Here is a 19884-nt window from a genome sequence, read left to right as displayed (position 1 = left end):
TTAAATCCCCGCATGACAAGGTGCTAACACATTTATAGTGGTATAGAACAGATATTAAAGACACTGCCTGATGAATTTCAGCTTTTTCCCCATAAAATAGATATATATAACATTTTAGACAGAAGTTTCCAGCTGGATCTGGAAGCACTGAAAGAGCATGACAATGGACGTCTGAGTCTGTCCAGGATCCACAGTGGGTGGACCAAACTGAGGACAGTCATAACTTATAATTATCCACAGGATAACAACTTTTATCCACTCTGTGACAATATCTTAAAGTGGGCAGAACATAACACACTGGGAATTAAGATCTGTTTGTCAAATATTTTATAGATAACACAGATCAGAACAGCAAATGCTTACAATAACGCAGAAAGCCTGGGAAAGTATGCCTATAGCTTAGCCTCTTAGCCTCTCTGGTTCCCCAAACTTTAAATCATGCACGCTTCCATAAAGTATCCTCCTCATGCTAATGCCAAATCAATGGAAGTAATGATGAACAACTGTCCACAAACCCCTGCAGAGTCACACGCTTCTTGCTAGCAACTGTTTATGCTTAGCCTCTTGTGCCAGAAAGCGGTATGGTGACATGTCGACAGCAGGAACCTTAATCACAAGATTTTCGAAGTCAAACTAAAACTCACCTGACAGTGTTTTAAGCGAACCTGCAGCATAACCACCATCTGGTTCTTCCAGCAAGTTAAAACAAACACCAATAATTATCTGCAAATGGAAACTGACCCAGTTTTGACACATACTTTTGCATACTAGCATAAAATCCTGGAAATACGCTCATAAATGTTCTGGCAAGTTTAACCGAACAAGTTTAACTGGACTCTCACGAGATAGATGCACGTTTTACCCCTTGGCGAAGTCTACAAATATTTAGATTACTTTCAAAATGAGACCAATTGTTTATGCACGTTTCACTCGTATTTATAAGGGAAGATTTATTGAGCATATAACTCTTCAAAAGATCCTGCAATGAGGAGAACCGTCCAGCCCTGACACAACTCATTCATCACACTTTTGAGACCAGAGAGATGATGCTTTAACAATATTCTACGGCGATCTGAACATTAATGCCTAAACTCTCTGCAATGTGAATGATTCCTGCCCCTGTTGCTGTTAAATTATCAAAACTATAAATGTGCGATGCAGGCAAAAGGCCAGTAGCAAACTAGAGACAAGTTTTCAATGGCGGGCGGTGGCCCTTGCTGGATGGCCATATTCACCAAAAAAAATCACTCCCATAGTGCATGTATAATCTGGACAGTTAACTTTAGGAATGTCTTTCACCTCTAGAGAAAAAGCCAGCCTGCTGCTGGCTGCAGATTTCGCACATACATTAAACTAAAGAATTCATAGTCTCACACACAAAAGGACCATACACTTACCCTTTTGAATGACTGCTATCTCATATACAATAATCAGAAGGAAATGAGTTTCTTGCTAGTAGTTTAGATTTACAAGTCTCCTTAAAAACTTTTAAGTATGCATATGACACAAATAAAACATAAAACAATATTTTATGTGATGAATCCTCGTGCTATCATCCACTTTACCAGTCTTTCTACTGACTCTGACCTGCGGTCATTTATGAGGCCTCTGAGGAGGAAAGATTAATAAAGGCTATAGCTCCACGGGGACTGGGGAAGGGGACACTGATACTGGCCCCTCTGACTGACCCCTACATCTGGTACAGACGGCTGCTCTGGACAGTTGCTGCACTCCTACACAATGCTCAGGCTGAGCACATGTCTCCACACAAAGCCCTTCTTTTGTTGTCTCTGTGTTTCAAAGTAGTTGTCAGTGTTTGTGTCTGTCTGAAACAAGACGAAAAGAGAGGAGAGAGAGAAGTTGAAAGAGGCCTGGGAGACAATTAGGGGTGTGATGATAAAACAAAGCCTTTTAACTGCAGTGAGGGAAACTCAGAGTCATAGCTTGGGCCTTTTGAGACGTCGCTCTGATGAAATTAACTCAGTACCATAACACAGCCATTGAGCAGACCAAGGAGAACAGCATGAAAAGAACAAAGCAGAGACGTGGAAAAAGCAGATTTGGAACACAATAGCAAAAGTAACATTCATTGCAGTTTGCTTTGGCTTGGCAGGCCTGTTGCCTTTAGAGACCACTGGACTGTGCAGGCAGAACTTATGATGTCAGAAAAGGTGTATTCCAGTCTTTTTACGTCTTTTCTCTCTCACTGCTTCAGTTGAGTGTCAGTGAAAGGTAATATTGATGAACTGATCGCATGGCTGCAATCTGTCACTGTCAATGAGCAGTCTGTCCATGACATCATCTCCACCTTTGACATGGGCTGCAATACACTTGTGTTTGCTTTGGACAACACGAGCCGACGAGGGATGGAGAGTGCAGGGGCTAAAATAGAGCTCGTATTGAAAGTACTCTGGCTTTAACAAAGAGTCAGCGGAGTAAAAGATAATCACCTGATACACTCCCTCTAGTGGCTCTCTTTAAAATTATGATGAATTATGCACGGCCAATTTAAAGAGGTTTGGAATTTCTCCTAATCTTAAAAAAAAACAGAAAAGTAAGACATAAAGGGGTTCAAGCAAGATTCAACCTGTCTGCAGGCTTTCATGTGTGCATGACATGTGCATGCAAGCAGTGACATCATCTGTGTGCGACCACATTGACAGACAGGGCAGACCCTTAGGGCTCCACGCAGTCTCAGCCACATTATATCTGGCATTGCACCCCCATAATCTCCTTCTGCTGTGTGCAGCCCTCAAAGCCTCAAATGCATGGGCCTCCGCTCTTAAGCGCTGCAGCCAAATAATAGAAAACCATAGCGTTTTCTATATGTGACCATTTAAAGCAGTACGGTATGTGCGCGAGGATGTGTGTAAATGTGTTTATACTATCGAAACTCAGTTGTCAGGAATAGCTTCTCCACGTGCGGTGCCATCTCCCAATCCCTTGCATGTTCTACTCCTCCTCCTCCTTCCCTCTGTCCGTTCCCTCTAATGTATTTAGCAGATCTGGCTGGGCACGCCATAGTTACGCTCAGCCAAGCCAAACAGGACTCAAAGTCACAAAGTTCCAAGTAAAAACAGGCTGCTCTGTATCACCGATATCTATGCCATCTTGTGCTTTGATGGAACAGCAAAAGGGTTGCATTAAGCTGGTTTCTCAGTGGTTAAAGGGTAGGGCTTTGCCTATAGATACTTGTCACTTCTGGAACTGCTTCCGTGTCACTCAGAACACTGGCCAAACTTTGTGATTGACAGTAAAGACAGAAAGAGAAGAGAATAAAAGGAAAAGGTTTCATGCTGTGTCAAAAGTCAACAATAAAATGTGCCACAAAGACAGAACACTGAATACAACCATCTTTTTGCATTTTTAAAACCCCATCTGTTAAAATCTAGTGTATCATCAGGCACAAGACCTGCATGCTTGATAACCCCAACATGGCAATGCTCTGGTTTGTAAAAGTATGACAAAGCATTTTCTATGCAAGTATACGGTTACATTTAAATGACTGAGAATGAAAGGTTAGGTCAGTTTGTAGTGAAACAGGCTGCAGCGGTCTGCAGTGCCAAAAAAGCTTTGTGGGACAAGGGAAGGAGGGCTGAGTCTTGCAGGGGGTATAGGATGGAGGAAAGCTTTGTTCTTCAGTTTTCATGTCACTTGGGTTGTGTGTATGTGTGCGCGTGTGTGTGTTTAGGAGCACAAAAACAATGACTGCTGTGTCCCCTTGAGTTGCCTTGCCATGCATATCTGGATATAGACGTCCTATTTCTAACCCCAGTTGTCACCAGCAGTAGGCACATGTGCGTGTGAGCCGTCTGTGTGTCTTTGTGCATATTACGTGTAATTCCCTGGCTCTGCTTTTACTTTTCCTCAATTTAAGAACCTACACTAAAGGTGAATATCAATTTCAATTCATTTCCACAACTGAATCAACCCCCACCCAGTGATTCTGAAGGATAACAGCACCAGGCTCTCAGACAGCCAGACGGCCACTGTCTGGAAAGTTGCACACACACTGAAATATACATGTTTGTGCTACACCAAAACACAATCAATATTAATACTACTACTCATAGAGCGAGTTCATGACTGTGTCATATGACTGGAGTACATCACCCAAGGGATGCATGTAATTGTAAAAGCGCTCACAACCAGTGAAACGCAGCCTAATTCCAGTGTGAAGACTGGTAAGCCCTTAGTAAGTACATTTGAATTAATTATGCTGGAATAAGAACCAGTTCCTTGGCACTCCTCTGCTTTAGACGTCAGTCCTAATCCATCCACAACCAGATAGTGTAAAAAAAGTGAAAGAGAACGTGCTAAAACTGGTCGGGCGTTGGTCTCCTGTGGATAGTGTCATAATTCATCTCACATATCTTATTATAATTTGAATAAAATTTCTGACTTTTAATTCTCTTCCTATCAAATTGTTACTAAGAGCTAAAAGCTCAATTACAAACTCTCTTATAAGGACTCATTTATTACACATTTATCTCAACTTTATGAAAGGTTTTGGTTTGTTTTTTAAATTTTGTCCATAAAACGTTGCTCTGGAGTTTGATTTTATCACCTTTTTCCTATGTCGAGTGACATGAGCATGGCTGCAGAGGGTGGGCAAGGGGAAGTGAGTTCACAGAGAGCACAGCGGTCTGTGCCAGGAACCTACTGAGAATAAGAATGAAGTCCATAATCTGTTTTCATTTGTGGCTTTCATGCCAAATCAAATAGAAAATGAAAAAAGTTCAAACAATAGGCTTTCTGATTGAGGATGTAAATATAAGAGAAAAAAAACTGTCTAATCCAAAGGTATTTGGAAAGTTAGTTATTTGCCTCCACACTCTTATTTGGATATAAAACCATGTCATGACTTATTTAAAGGTGCAATCTGTAAGAACTTTAAAATAGATTTTGAAAAATGAAAACACAGTTATTGTTATCGCCAGAATGTGAAGACTTAACAGCTACGAAGTTATGACAAACGTGTGCAGTGCTGCAGAGATTTCTACTGAAGTTAGCATGTCAACCAGTTAGCGCTGGTCCAGGTGGGCTAATGAGTCAATGTAGCACTTGGTCTGCTTTCAGTCCAAAATGAGAGAAAGGAGCACCTTCAGACAAGGAGACTGCATTTCCCTTTGCTAACACATGAATGTTTAAAAGGAGGCTACCCAGTCTGGCTTTTATACTTTGTCTTTCTTGAGTCTCACAGTGCACAGCCTACATTTGAGCCAGGAGAGAAAACAGCTCCATTCACACGAGAGATTGTCTGGTTGTTGGCGATTTTTCTGTGTTATTGTAGACTTTTCACCTTACATTATCAAGTGCAATTTGGCGTGATATAAATAAAATTGAATTTAATAAAATTCACAGGTGACACTGGTGGATCGGAGATAGCAGTACTCAAAAAATGATTGCTTATTCTCTTTACCAAATAGTAATAGTATCCAAATCTTAAAACATTTGGATCTGGCTCTACATATATATACTTTCTATTTTGCTTTGTTGTCAATGTATCAGGTCACATCCCAAAAATACACTCACACACACATTCTTCTATGAGCTGGGGCAGAATAAAACCAATAACAGCTCTTGGGAATCACTGCCTAGCTACATATTCTGAGCATTACTTAGACTTACTTATCTGTAATTGTGCTAAATTCCTAGAAGTCATTACTGGCTAAAGTTACGAGTCCATTTCAATTTAGTATGCTGCTCCAAAAATAGACAAGTTACGCTTTAATTTTTGCACATTACTACTCAAATTCTTACTTCAATGGGGATACCAGCTGAAGCAAAAAAAAAAAGACTGCAAAAGACATAGAACTCTGCAGCACCAAGATGACAATTCAAAGCTAGTGTGATGACTCAAGATTTGTTTATTTACTCTCACAGAGGCTGTCAAGCCAGAATGCAGACACACGCAGTTACAAACTACACCAGGTCCCCAGTGACAAAACGTCCTAGATTTTACCGGCCGACAGAGAACGGCGCCGTGCAGATGGAAAGAGCAGAGAAAGAAAAGAAAATAGAGATGCAGCAGAAGAAAAGTTTGATTCAGAATAGGATTTCTTTAAAGAAAACTAAACAAAAAGGTTAGTGTGAGCGAACGCACAAATGCAGACTGACATGTACACACATAAATAATGTGTACCCTGTGGACCATCTGTGAAGCCATGGAGCAAGTGAAAACACAGCCGGAGCTGCTTCGCTCACCTCTTAACCTTCAAGGCCAAGTGAACGTGCAGTGAGCTTAGCTCTTCTGATGAATATGTGTGTTTTTTCTCAAGGTTTTAAAGGTTTTATGAAAAGTTTTTTCAAAAAAGAGCAGCATAAGAGAGAATTCAGTATGAAAATAAGACAAAAGACAGAGGGGGAAGAAAGCAAACAAAAAAGATTATGTGGTGAAACGTTTAATAAAGTGAAGCAGCAGCTGCCACCTACATCACTCGCTGCCCCTCACCAGCAGAGCATGTTTAATATTCCATATGGGCAAGCTGTCGAGCTGAACCTTATCCATGACTATGTCAAACAATATTACACTGCAGGTGAAATGAAAAAAAATACCATGACAGGAGCTCATGCATTCCTTTTTTTTATTCATGGTTTGCATTTTGAGCTCTGTACGTGAGAAGAACATCTATTTTGTCCAGTGAAAAGAAAACAGCGACTGGAAGCAATTAAACATCAGGAATTATTGTTGAATGTGGAAGACATTAAAATGTAACAACAGCTACTTAATGAGTCCATTTGGTTGCATAATGCTCTAAACCATAGTGCTCGGTTACAGAAATATTGTTACACTGGAAGTTTTTATTCATAGTTTGTATGTTTTATTCATTATTTCTGGATGTTATTATTAAGTAAATCCATATAATTACCAATCACTGTACACTTTATTATGTTTAAATGAAAACCTGAACAAATAAATTCCATTGTTGATTTATATATATCTGTGTCTATCACTAACACCCACACATACTTGTGAGAACACTTCATTGACTTACTTTAATTCTCTAGAGGCTTATCCTAACCTTAAATGCCTAACCCCGACCTTTAACCCCTCTTCAACCCAGTCGTAATTCTCGGCCTAAAACTTTAAAATGAATCTTAAACCTTCTGAGGATTAAACCTGGTCCCTGTAAGGGAGGTGTACGAGGCAGACTTTTGTCCCAACAAGTGATGAAGCGCAGAGTGTTATATCAGAAGACTCACAGAATCAGCTAATGAAGAAAAGATGAAGAAAAAGAGGAAAAGTCCAAAGACAAAACACCCAGCTGGTAGCCAAAACATGGTTAGTAAAAGGGAAACGGCACACTGTCTTGCAACTTAAACATACACAATGAGATACACAAGTGTGCGAGTGCACACTTTAATCTCCTTCTGTATTCCATCCAATGAAATCATCAGAGACATGGCCTAACGGCAAGCCAGGCACAAAGTCGTATCAGGTCATGTTATTGTTTCAGAAAACACATAAATATTAATCATGGTGATAAAAATGTTTTGTTGAAAACCTTGCCAGCTATCAGAGCAATTTCTTAGGGTGAAGAAAGGTCAGTATCTTTGTTAAAAATAAAAAAAAACAACCTAAAGAGAGACATTGAACTTTCTTTTCTGGCGACTTATCTGGGAAACTATCAAAATGTGTAATTACTCATCTGTAGCTGAGGACAGCGCCTTGGCCTATAAGTTATTAATTTCTCCATCAACTCTTGGGCTGGTGGTGCGCCGGCAGCTGTTCTCCAAAGAAAATGCCTTTGTATCATGTTTCTCCATTATATTTCTTGTGGTAAGCCTGGGAATTAAAACTGTCTATCTTTTGTTTTCAATTTGTTCAACACAGTTGAACAGACATCCAAACACATCAATTATATGACGCTAATACGACAAAATTAAACACTGACAAAAAAAAATCTGATGAGATAGACAGCTTGAGGCTTCAATAGAAAGCTTAATGCATGAAGCTCACTCTTTGACATAAAAGTTAACAACAGACAACATTTTTCACAACCTTCAAGGCTGCTTTTCAAATTTTTCAAACTTCATCAAATTCTCATTAACTGAGCTCAAAATCTTGTAAATGGTAAATGGACTGGTACTTATAAAGTGCTTTTCTAATTTAATTGAGCCCTCAAAGCACTTTATGCTACCCTTTATTCACCCAATCACACACAGATTTGTGAAAGGTCCTTTTTCAGAGGTGTGTAAGTGTGTGCAAACGTCTAAAATTTGCACATGCACTCACACGGATGCTTCAGGGGCCGCTCGGGGTTCAGTATGTTGTCTATGGATGCATTGATGCACAGACTAGACTAGACAGGGATCAAACCCCCGACCTGGTAGATGCCCCACTCTACCTCCACTCCCACACTCCTGCACCTTCTACCTAGGAACCGTCTACTGATGTGGATCCAGATTCCTTTTCACATAGTTCACATATAAAAAGTGTCTAAGTTATCAAGAGCCCCAAAAACTTTCTTCCCAGCCAACTTTTTTTTCTTCCCTCCTTTTTGTTCCAAACCGCCCACACACACATCCAGCAATGAATCCCTTAGCTTGCATAACACATTGCTTCACCTGAGCTGCGATGCCCTATACAGCTCTCAGCTCGCCGCAAGTGTTTGAAGTTACCAGAAGCTCAGATCATCTCACTTACTTCATTAAAAACACATGAGACGCTACACAGACAGCTTCTCTCTTCTTCCCCACTCGGCGTGCTTGACTCTGAGCGCAGACACTCCTTATCCATAAAGCACTCACATGGGCAGGAGCCAGTTACCGCATTTCATTCATCTTTGTTCAGAGCCTAAATTCATCCCTTCGTGTGTCTAATGAAATGAATACATCACTTCATTCCAATACATGTGAGTAGAAGTGGAGCATTTGCCAGTACTAATCATCTCCTCACTGAGGGAGAATCAATAAAACAATCTCAGCAGAAATCTTTCTGCTATTATCTAAGGCTACAGTGCTGCAAAGATAACAAATTACGTAACTGCCACTAATAGTGTTATACACATATGTACATGAACGAAGTTTAAGTTTTGGACTGTTGAGTATTAGAATATTGGAAATTATAGAAGGGTTTTCTAGTAGTTTCTGACAGATTAAATGGTTACTGTGTTAGTTAAGAAAACAGCTGAGAGATTAATTGCTAATTGCAAATAGTGATTAGTTGCTCCCCTAATGAGAGATCTCAGCTATAGCCACACACTTACTTTCGTGCACACACGCATGCATTTACCCATTCATCTGCTACAACAACAAGGCACTCACATTTCCAGTGGTCTGGCCACACTTCTGGAAGTCAGTGTCACACCAACTTGAAACTTGAGACAACATAAAGCTTTAGAGGTTTCCATCTGCAGCTTCAATCAGGAATATAGCAACCCATTCAAAGCAGTCAGTCTTCTAGGTCTTAATCATGAATCAGCTAAAAGCCACTCAGTTTATGGGATAATGTTTGATGTTGAATTTTAAGATGAGAGTGTAGCAAGGTAATGCATTTCAAGCTTAGCGCTTTGGTAAAGTAGGGAAACTGGTCCAAAAGCCATGCAGAAAGCCTCTTCTTTTTTTCTCCCCATTTGTCTGTAATCTTTCATGTTCGGTTTATCATTACAGTAGGATCCCCACTGCCAGGACAAAGACCATGAATGAAGACAGCAGTTCAAAATATGGGTTTCAGAACAAACCAAAAGCTCAGCGTCTGACAGGAGAGTCAAGCCATTTCCTTTGAATGGTTGAGACTGTCCTACAGTAATATCTTCTCCAGTGCCACAGATAAATGGATTTTCATTCCATACATTGAAAGGTAAGATCTGTATTTCCCAAAGAGGGACAGACTACAGAGAACTCTGAAAATAGTTTTCAATGTGAGCTCAAAGATGAGGCAAGACTTTGGATGACTGACTAACGGGGGTTTGATGAAGTTTGCTAGTATATTCATAAGATAAGCAAGTCTATGACCACACAGTGGGAAGAATAATCTTGTACTTCATAACTCAAAAATGATCTTCCGCATTTGCAGCAGCAAGAATGCGGCTGTTCTACACAGAACTGTGATTTTCATTTTGGGTAATCCATGCACATGTAAGCCAGGATTTAAAGTGGGAAAACTTCACAAATCATAATGATAACAAGATGACCAACTTGGCGATTGTAGCTGTTAATCAAGACGTGGGATTATAACAAAGAACAATCGAGGAGTAGTTAGCAGATGAGACTCCTGATCAGCAGAAATCTTGCTTCTAACTCTACTAGTAAAGCTATTAATAACAGTCTGGCCTTCCTGTGTGGATGGTGATGCAAACAAGAAGTGACTTTCCAGGAAAACAGAGCTACTCCCTCACACAGCACTGCAGCCTACAACTGCTTATGGTCTACACCCTCTGTAATAAATTAAGATGGCATTAAAGTCCCAAAATATTGGGTCTTTGGCTTATGTTATGTCTACGATGGCAGACTGAGAGGTAAATAAAAACACCGACACAGTCTCGAGGCAGCAGCAGCATGCAGTGAGTAAAAAGATGGAGGGTAAATATTTAACACACGAGCTACTCATCGTGGAGCCAGAGAGAATGGAAACAACCTTTGCTGTTTATGTTTGTGTTTGTGTTTTGCTGGCTGGTAGTGCGTCTGCATCATATTTGCATACCTGAGAGAACACGAGTCTAACTTGGCATTTATCACGTGTTAGGGTTTGTTGTGTATTTGTGTGTGAGTGTGCGTGCAAGAGGAAGAGTTAGATGGAGAGGAGTCTGTGAGTCACTTTCCGATATTTGTGCTCAGACACTGATTTCACATGCTTGAGAAACAAAAACCCAGGAAAAAACTGTTCTGGGATACAATTAGATTTTTTTTTTTGCTTCAGAGGCATCATTTGGATGGGGAAGATATTTTCAGTTTTTCTCACTTCGCTCTCCCTCATTGGCAGCACTTGGTGGTTTGAGATGATGAGCTGAAACACAAAAGATTTTACCCGCTACAGTTTTCTCTGCAATACTGTATGTGTATTGTTTTCGCAATCTTTTTTTTTTTTAAATCAGACAGTGAGAAAAGAGTTATGGGATTATATCACGCAAGTAATGAAACCTGACTGGGAAAAGAGCTATTTTTCTTTCTTATGTGGCTTTTGTGGGAGTTGCAAAGAGGACAATGGTGTATACAGTACTAACAGAATTTCAGTGTCAATGTGGGTGGCAAATGCACAATTTGATTACCCTATGTATTTCAGGGTAAACTCCCAAACATTGCTTGAGATTTGCAAAAAAGGAATAAAGCGGTAGCTTGGACAATCCCTTAAGGAAGAGCATTAGAATGAACAAGGAAAAAGAAATTGATGACAGCTCAAAAACTGAAATAGAACAATATTTGGCTGTATGTCAGTGTGATTCAGATGTAGGATTTCAAGATTGAAGAAACAGAATGAGCCCCACCCAGCATCAAATTAAAAGCTAATCCAGCCTCCAGATATACTCCTCTTGCATCAGGGAGCATGAATTTACCAGGACGAGATAAAAACAACTGTGAAAATAACCCGGGTTGTTTAAAATCCTTCTCCTGCGAAGAAGGATCTGTTCTGCCGAGCAGCTGATGTGAATAATTATAAGTTGTTAGTATAAACTGAGGCTCTGCTCAGTTGTAGCTACTAGTGGCACTAGATATGCATATGGTTCCTGTTAGAAAAATGTCTTGCTGCACGCCTCATCACTCTGCAAGAAACCAAACTCTTGCTGTTTTTATGCAGACCAGAGGCTGTCTCTGAGGTCAGTGTACTGCAAGGCTGGAGCACATGGGACGATGTAAGTGGATAGTGCAATAATGCAAACATCAGTATCCCCTGCATGCAGCAGAAAACCAAGTGCCGAGGAGCTCAGTGGACACCAGATATGACTGGAATAAGTATTGTGGTTAGGAGTTCAAATATGCCTGTGGGTTCCCATTTTTAGCTTTTGGCCATGTAAACATATACAGACAGAAATGGCTGAAATAACAACACTTTTATGTTAGAGGGGGGGAAAGTTAGATTGAGTCAAAATCTGTTTGCCGCATAACAAAACTGCCATGAGCAGTCCAAACTAAACTAAAGTATACAGTCCATGTCTACTGAGAGAGTCCAGCTCCAGTCTGAGGTTCTGTTTTCATAATCAGAAAAGCAGAAATGAGGAGCTACAGCAGCATTTGCAGAGCAGACCCTATGTGTAAGGCACACATAGGGTCTGCTGCTCAGTGGTACACAGCAATATTTAAAATTCTTTCCGCTAGTGATGCCTTGCGGGCATTTTTCATTGTCACACCAGTTGGTCTCCCTGAGAAATACTTTTAACAAACGCTGACCCACTTTGTGCACTTCATGGTGTTTCCCATTAAGTGGTTCTGTCGTCCCTCCAAAATAAAAAGAGTAGCTACTCTGAGCCTGCCAACACTGTGGAAGAAACCACTGACTTGCCGTTACCAGCTCCATAAAGCGTAATTAGCTTGTGTGGTAGTCGACCGGATTGGCCGCTTTTTCATTTCAAATGGGGATGAATCACTCTTTTTTTCCATCCTCTCTGACTGGGAATCAATAATCAATATTAAGTTACAGTGCATCACTGTGATGCGCTGATCTTGTGCTACTTTTGAGTCTCTCTAGTATAGCCTTCCACAGCACAGTACAGAGATCAGCTATCAGCCCATGCACGCAAGGTGCAGATGCAGGGTGCATACCCCTCTGCATGGGAAACCACCAGCCTCCTCCCAGTAAGAGACTGTCTGCCTGCATTTATTCTTTATTCTTATTCCGTGAATGAGACACCACTGTTTAGATAAGTAAAAAGCGATCACTTACACTCATCGGACCCCCGCTGCTCTGGATGTGCACCCTGGATATCCCCTTCACAACCTGATTAGTATGCAAACGGGTTTCCAGTCCCTCACAAACGACAGACAATCCGCCAGGACAGAATCTTGAATGGAACCTTGCTGGCCAGCTGGACTAGGCTTTTTGATGTTCCATAATATCAACAGAAAACGCCAGTAGTGCTAATTCCACAGATGCTCTAATCCCGCTGACCGACAGGTTGGGTATTCCACAGGGAAGGGTTTTTATGCGTCTCCGTCCCCGAGAGTCAGGTGAGCGCGTTTGGATCAGCTGGGAAGCTGCACGGCTTCTTCACTATCTGCAGCAGAAAGGAGACGCTTGTGGTCCTCTGCACAGTCTCTCGTTGATCTTCAGTGTTTCACTTTTCGCTTCTCTCTCGCTCCCTCTCTCTCTCTCTCAGCATCCAGTCATTGAGACACGGTGCTTTTTGGATGTGTGTCTGTGCGTGTTGAGACAGAGTCGCTTCAGGGTACAGTGCACCTCACCAACCGAAAGCCGAATCGTCCGCCACAAGGCCCAGCCCCCTACTCAGCTCCATACCCTCCTCCACCTCTTCCTTCCTCCTTCACTTACTTGGATTGCTAATTTATTCGGGTAGCTACACAAAAGGGGGGACAGACGTGAGGGAGGCTGTGAAATACAGTAGGGAGGAAGACTGGAGAGCAGACTTTGGTGCCCCCCAGCTCCGTTCAGTGGAAGTGGCCAAGTCTTTGAAACAAAGAAGCGCACCATGCGCCATCAAAGCACTAGTCATTATGCAGGTCCCTGTATATATTTTTCCATTTTAACCTTTCTGATCCTTTTTATTAATGACGAAAAATTAGAATCATAGCCCATGTGATAGTGATTCGGGAATGCGGCGTTCTCATGAATATCTAATTGTACTAGCATTTAAATTCCAAGTTTAAATGGTAATAATAAAATTATTATAGTTTACAGTTAAATAAAATGACCAATTACTTATATTTATGCAATTGAATGACACTTTTACACTTCACAACAATGCCTTAAATCCTTTTTTTTTCATATGGGAGGAAATACTGTTACATATGTAACCAAATTTATTTTTTGAAGTTGTGTTTAGGGTAATTGATGAGATTTTACAGGCATCTTAAAGCTTGTGACTATAACCTGCAGCAGATCAGGCTGGGCTGAGGTTCAGACACATATAGACCACACAACCATCACCCATGCATGTACACGCACACACACACTACTAGAATCAGCAAGATGAGAGTCATTCATCACCCCAGATTTTAGGTCAAGCCTCTACCTGCATCACTGAAGCAGAGCAATGGAGGAGAGGTAGATGAGGGAGAGCTGTGTCGCAGGAGAATGTGTGAAAAGGGGGCTCGTGGGAGTGGTGGTGGTGTCAAGGACAGCAATCAGTCAGTCCCCTCTTGGTTTAGGAGTCCACCAGAGATAGATGTGTTGTTGCAGTCAGTATAGGGGAAGTGGTACTTTAACATTTTTACCACTAAGTGCTATATTTAACCACAGCGAGTGGGACATGATGGCCAGACACCATGGACTCAAACCCAGTGAACTCTACAACAGACCCAATTTACACTAAAAACTGTTTGGTTAATGGCTAAAGCAGGCAACAGTGATTTATGAAACACAAACAAGCATAATCTCCCCCATATTATGATGTTTGTCACTTTGTGATTGAACCATAAGTCATGACAGTAGTGCAGTGTGCTAACGTTAAAGTATTATCTTATACCAGAGGGAAGGAGAAGAGGACGAGAACATAAGAAATTCACCTATCACATTTTATGATGTTGTTTGAGTGTTAGGTAAAAGAACCAGTTGATCCCGTGTAAAAAAGAAATGTATTTTTACCTCCTGGCTGAATCCGAGGCCACAAAATCACTTGAACTGGATATGACACGGGATATAAAAATCTATAAAAACAGGCACAATTGTTGCCTGGAAGTTATGAGCTCAGTACTTACCATGCTGGGTTTGAAAAGCATTACCTGGCAGAAAAGCTCTGACAAGTTTAAAAGGTGCAAAGTCGTGAACGGATCAGACAAAGGTTTGCTCGCTGAGAATTAACTTGAAACTGTTAGGAAAATGATACTGGTGGCTACTGGGCAACATATATGTGGACACAAATATGTGGGTTATAAACCACTATTGACCAACCAAAGTCCAACTCTACTGTAACCATATTCTAGGTGTTTGTGAGTGAATTCATTTAGCCTTGATTCTGCTGCATGAACACTTGCCTCAGCCTAACAATTACACAGCTTTAACCAAGAGCAGATGGTTTGGGTGTGACACTTTTGGTGGGACTCACCACCATGGTGGAGACCACTGCGAGATTTACGTCATTGCCACACACGTTCATAAATGTAATATCTCAGTCAAATACTGACACCCACGTACGCACAGACACATACTCCTACATGCAAACATACATCGTGACCATGGAATATCGTGAAAGGATTTATTTGGCTCCTGTGTCTATCCTGTCTGTCATTTCCTCCCTCTAACCACAAAATCGACATCCTGACTATGATAACCCCAATCAGCTGGAGTTCATCAATTTGGGGGTTATCAATTTATAGAACGTCAACACTTAGATAAGCTTTGTATTCATTCCAAGTCTGTACATCCATAGCAAAACGGATTAAACCAGCATCCACAGAAAGGAATAAATTCATATTTCTGTTATGTCTACTAATTTTCATTATCTGGGAATAAAAAACCCCAATCTATAAGCACACTACAGAAATACATATAATGTGGTGGTTAGCTTATAACTACTTACTAGCTGTGAGGTCTTGCATCGTTAGGAGCTAATGGAGGGGCCTGTCTATATTGGCTGTACCACTGGGCTCATTGGCAGGGTACCTCTATCCTATACAAACACTCATGCACAGTTGACTGCAGCTCACTTAGTTTCTTTGAAACTTACTGGAACAAGCTGATGCTATCAGTAAGTAACGGATAACATAAATGTAACAACTTCAACACTATAAATTATTATTTTTCCCTTTGTTTTGAGGTATGAGGTAAATGTGTCTGTTTCCATTTTATGTTATTCCCACTTTCACACACATCAAAATGTTTTCATTGCAGTCCTTATGTTGGTACCTAATATCGTCTGTGCACAAGTTCACAAGTTCTTGTTTTTTGGCACTTCTCTCTGTGAGTCTCTCAGTCACACACACTGTGTCTCTGCAGGTGCCGACCCCGGCTATCTGATCCACCTTTCCTGTGCAACAGGATGGGATGAGGTCACCGCGTCACTCTGTGACTCTGTGCCAAAAGAGGAAAGAGCAGTGCTTTACTCAGACCTTCCTTTCCCATGGCCAAAACACCACTGATCCCCTTAATGGGGGACTTCTGTAATTCAAAAAGTTCACTTTGGAGTATTTTTGATTTCTTTAAAAAAAGGCATAAAAATCTTATATCTTATATATAAGACTTTGTCGACAAAGTCTATAAGATTAAAAAAAAATCATATGTTTCTTTTATTTTAAATAGATTCAGGGATTTCAACTGATTGTCTGTTTCTGCTCATAATTTGTCTGGACATCGCATATGACTAGGAATTTAAGGGAAACTACTTTTTGATTCAATTTCACAATAAAAATACTTCGAATCTCTTTTTTTTCTAATGACATACATAGCGGAGATGACAACGTTTACTTTGGCTTTGACTATATGGCTTTGTTTGGGCCAGTTTATGTATTTTAGATGTATTTTAGATATCAGTGCCTAGACATCATAAAACGTCTTGCAGTCAGTAACGGTTAAACAAATGTACCGCTTACTCCCATCAGTTAAAGTCTGGTACCCGGTTGTTTTCAAAAATGACTCTCAATTCTTCTTACAGATGAATGAAAGTTCTATGACAAGGCTCAAAATAAATCAGATTGGAATCAGCGCTACAGATAACGCCGAGAAGTAGTGAATCATTGAGAAATGGCCAGTCTTTTCTTCATTTTGGGCTTTGTATTTGTCGAAAATTGGAAAAGAAATACAGACTAATGCTAGTGTTATCCTTTAAAATCTTTAATTAGCTTCCCAGCAAAATGTAGCCAGACTTTTAAAATCCTGGACATTAAAAAATGTTACAGAATAAGTGCCCTTTCTTTTAACTCCAGCAAGACTTTCACTAATACTGTCTTTCTTCTGTTTTCCAAAGTACACCGTCTAAAGTTGTCTTTGTCCACATCTGTGCCTCTAGGGTATTCTTAGAGAGATTTTTATAGCTTACTTTGCTTTGAGGCCATTCTCCAAACCATGCAACCACACACCAGGCCGGTGGATTTCACTCTTCTTTCAAAACTTCTACATTGTCCATTTGTGCTGATCCCACTTAAAAGGAAGTAAAAGTTGAATTGAATATAAATTTAGTGGAGATGCTTTGTTTTTGAAGTTTTGCCATTTTGCTGGGTGTTGGCATCACACTTCCTGTTGGTTATGTGTGGTTTCTGCTTGCCTTTTTTTTAGGTTCAGTGATTTTTACTGGTGCATTGTTTAGGTGAGTTTTCCGCATGGACATGTGCAGCTTCAGGACTATTTTTAGGGAAAGACTGCGACGATAAATAGAATGATAAATGACAGAGCAGGAAAAGGGCATTGTTACTAGGAGATGTGAGAGATGGAGCTCCGAAGAACCAAATCACGTATAATGTCTTCCATCCAAAAGGAAATGATGTCTGAAATGAAATGTTTTGACTTGAGATATCACCGTGGCAGCTACTTACCCCTGAAATATCTCCTATATTTAATTCAGTGCTTTCCAAAATCCCTCACTAAATCCTCTTTTCATTTAGTGAAGATTTCCACTAATTCTAAGCTTCATATTTAGCCCTTATCTCGAACTACGTCACCACCATAACATGCTTACAGTTGAAGAAATGTTAAAAACTTTATCATCTATGTCTGAACTGTTATAAGTCTGGAGACTCGATTTCACAGCCTGGCCTTTTTCCACTTGGCAGGCCTCACCTCAACAAGACCTCCCAGCATTAACTAAACATTAACTTACACATTCACACATGATGATTGCATTTTTTTTTTATTGGTAATTTTTTTATTCCTGACATAAAGAGTCCAAACAGGAAAGTGGCAGTTTAACTTTTGAACAGCTACAATGCCCCTGACACTTTGCATATCTTTACATGGAGGCTGATATCAAAGCAGTTCCTCTGACGAGCTTCCAGGTTTTGTTTAGCGAAGAAAATGAATTGAGTGCAATCTATCTGAGGCTGTTGCATGCTGGTGGGAAGATCACCAGAATCACTTCTCTTATATCTCTCGAGGAGTTCTCCCTTTTCCCTTATTATGTTGGGCAGGGATAGCTCAGTAGGTAAAGTGGTCGCCCCATGATCGGAAGGTCGGCGGTTCGAATCCACTTAACGGCTACCCTAAGGTACCCCTGAGCAAGGTACCGTCCCTACACACTGCTCCCCGGGCGCCTGCTTAGTGGGCTGCCCACTGCTTCACTGAGTGAATGGGTCAAATGCAGAGAAAAACAAGTAATTTCCCCATGGGGATCAATAAAGTATCCATTATTATTATTATTTCTTTTTTTTTTTTTTCTTTTTTTTTTCTTTTTTTTTTTTTTTTTTCACTGTGTGAAGGGGACTGGCAGAGACTGCACCAAGTAGCTGCTCTGCTAATTTACCTCCAGTTTTATTATTATTTCCTGCTCCAGCCATTATCTCAATCGACCTTCTTTGCACGACTTGGACATCACATCAACACAATACCTGCACGCTGCATCCTCCTCTCCTTCGAACCTGCCTCCCCCTCCTCATTAATTTATCTCTGCATGACACCTCCCTTCCTCCTTCTTCCTCCCACTATCAGAATGTTTTATTGTCACAAAACAAATGCACCAAGCAGGCTGATACAGTAAAAGTACGACAGCCTCGATTTAAGACCTAAAATTGTTTAGGTTTTGAGGAAACTATTTAGCCTCTGGCTGACAGACATGCTATAAAACCTTGCCGACCATAAAGCATGGACTTAACAGTTTTATCATTGTTATGCTGATGAACATTAAACTTGTGCGTACAATAGCCGCAGTTGATTGGCTCCACCGTGCCGTGTGGTCATAGGAAACTGTTTAGTTGGAGTAACTCAAGACACGTTCCATAGAAATAAAATGAGCAGAAGTTCTACTAAAAATGTTTAATGTGTGCATTTAGTAGAGACTGAGATACTGCTGCTGGAACAGTTGCTTCCACTGTCGCATGAAGGTTTGTTACACTTAGTGAATTTCTTCTGAAAAGCTCCTTCTACCACACAATGTGCTTCTAATACAAGCTCCTAGCAAACAGGAAGTAGCCAAAGCTGAGAACTTCCTGTATAAGCCCATTTAGGGCCCAGCTTCTGCACTATGGGCACAGGAGGTTCCTGAATGTGTCTTAAGTGTGTGTGTGTGTGTGTGTGTGTGTGTGTGTGTGTGTGTGTGTGTGTGTGTGTGTGTGTGTTTGCCATTCAGTATTCCATCTCCTCTGCTTCCTCCACCCCTCCCCCCCCCCACACTAACACACATTTCAGCCTGCTGATGCACGGCATCGTGGGAAAGAGTGAGTCGCACTTCCACACACCGAGCTGGCTCAGTCACCAAACACATAAAACAGCAGAGACGGGGGCAGATTTAGTGGGTGTTGTGAGCCAGATGTGATGCCATGTTGCACAACTATAGTGACATTTTGCTGTGAATGTGCCACCATGAGTCTATATATAGTGTTAATGACAGACAAGTCTGCATGCTGGAGACTGAAAAAAAGAAAGAAAGAAAAAAGAGAGATGAAAAAAAGGCGCTGCGTTACCCGAAACCTTACATTGCTACATTCTTTGCAGGGTGGAGGAGAATGTTCTGGATCAAATACCCCCCAGAAGGATAATGCTACACAGACACACACCATCCCCTCGCTTTGTTTCATCATCTATAGTTTTCCAAAATGAAATTTGCAGCTTCATGCGACAGCAGTGACTGCTTTGTTTATGTGTGTACGTGTCTTGCGCACGTGTTATGGGATTTCTGAACCTTG

General features: G+C 40.9%; 1 protein-coding gene across 1 annotated transcript in view; it reads right to left on the bottom strand.

Moving 5' to 3' along the window:
- Window positions 1-13335, bottom strand: part of dchs1b (dachsous cadherin-related 1b) — an 82240-nt gene extending 68905 nt beyond the window's left edge. Inside the window, exon 1 of the mRNA XM_085364536.1 lies at window positions 12824-13335. The gene's annotated coding sequence lies outside the window, so the exon portion shown is untranslated. The remainder of the gene's footprint in view (window positions 1-12823) is intronic.
- Between the last annotated feature and the right edge of the window lie 6549 nt (window positions 13336-19884).

The sequence above is a fragment of the Diplotaxodon limnothrissa genome, linkage group LG10 (genome assembly GCF_057381915.1).
Source record: "Diplotaxodon limnothrissa isolate DT_005_m linkage group LG10, D_limnothrissa_male_GT1.1, whole genome shotgun sequence".
Taxonomy (NCBI): Eukaryota; Metazoa; Chordata; class Actinopteri; order Cichliformes; family Cichlidae; genus Diplotaxodon; species Diplotaxodon limnothrissa.
The sequence above is the reverse complement of the archived record's forward strand: the minus strand, read 5'-3'. Positions and strand labels throughout refer to the sequence as shown.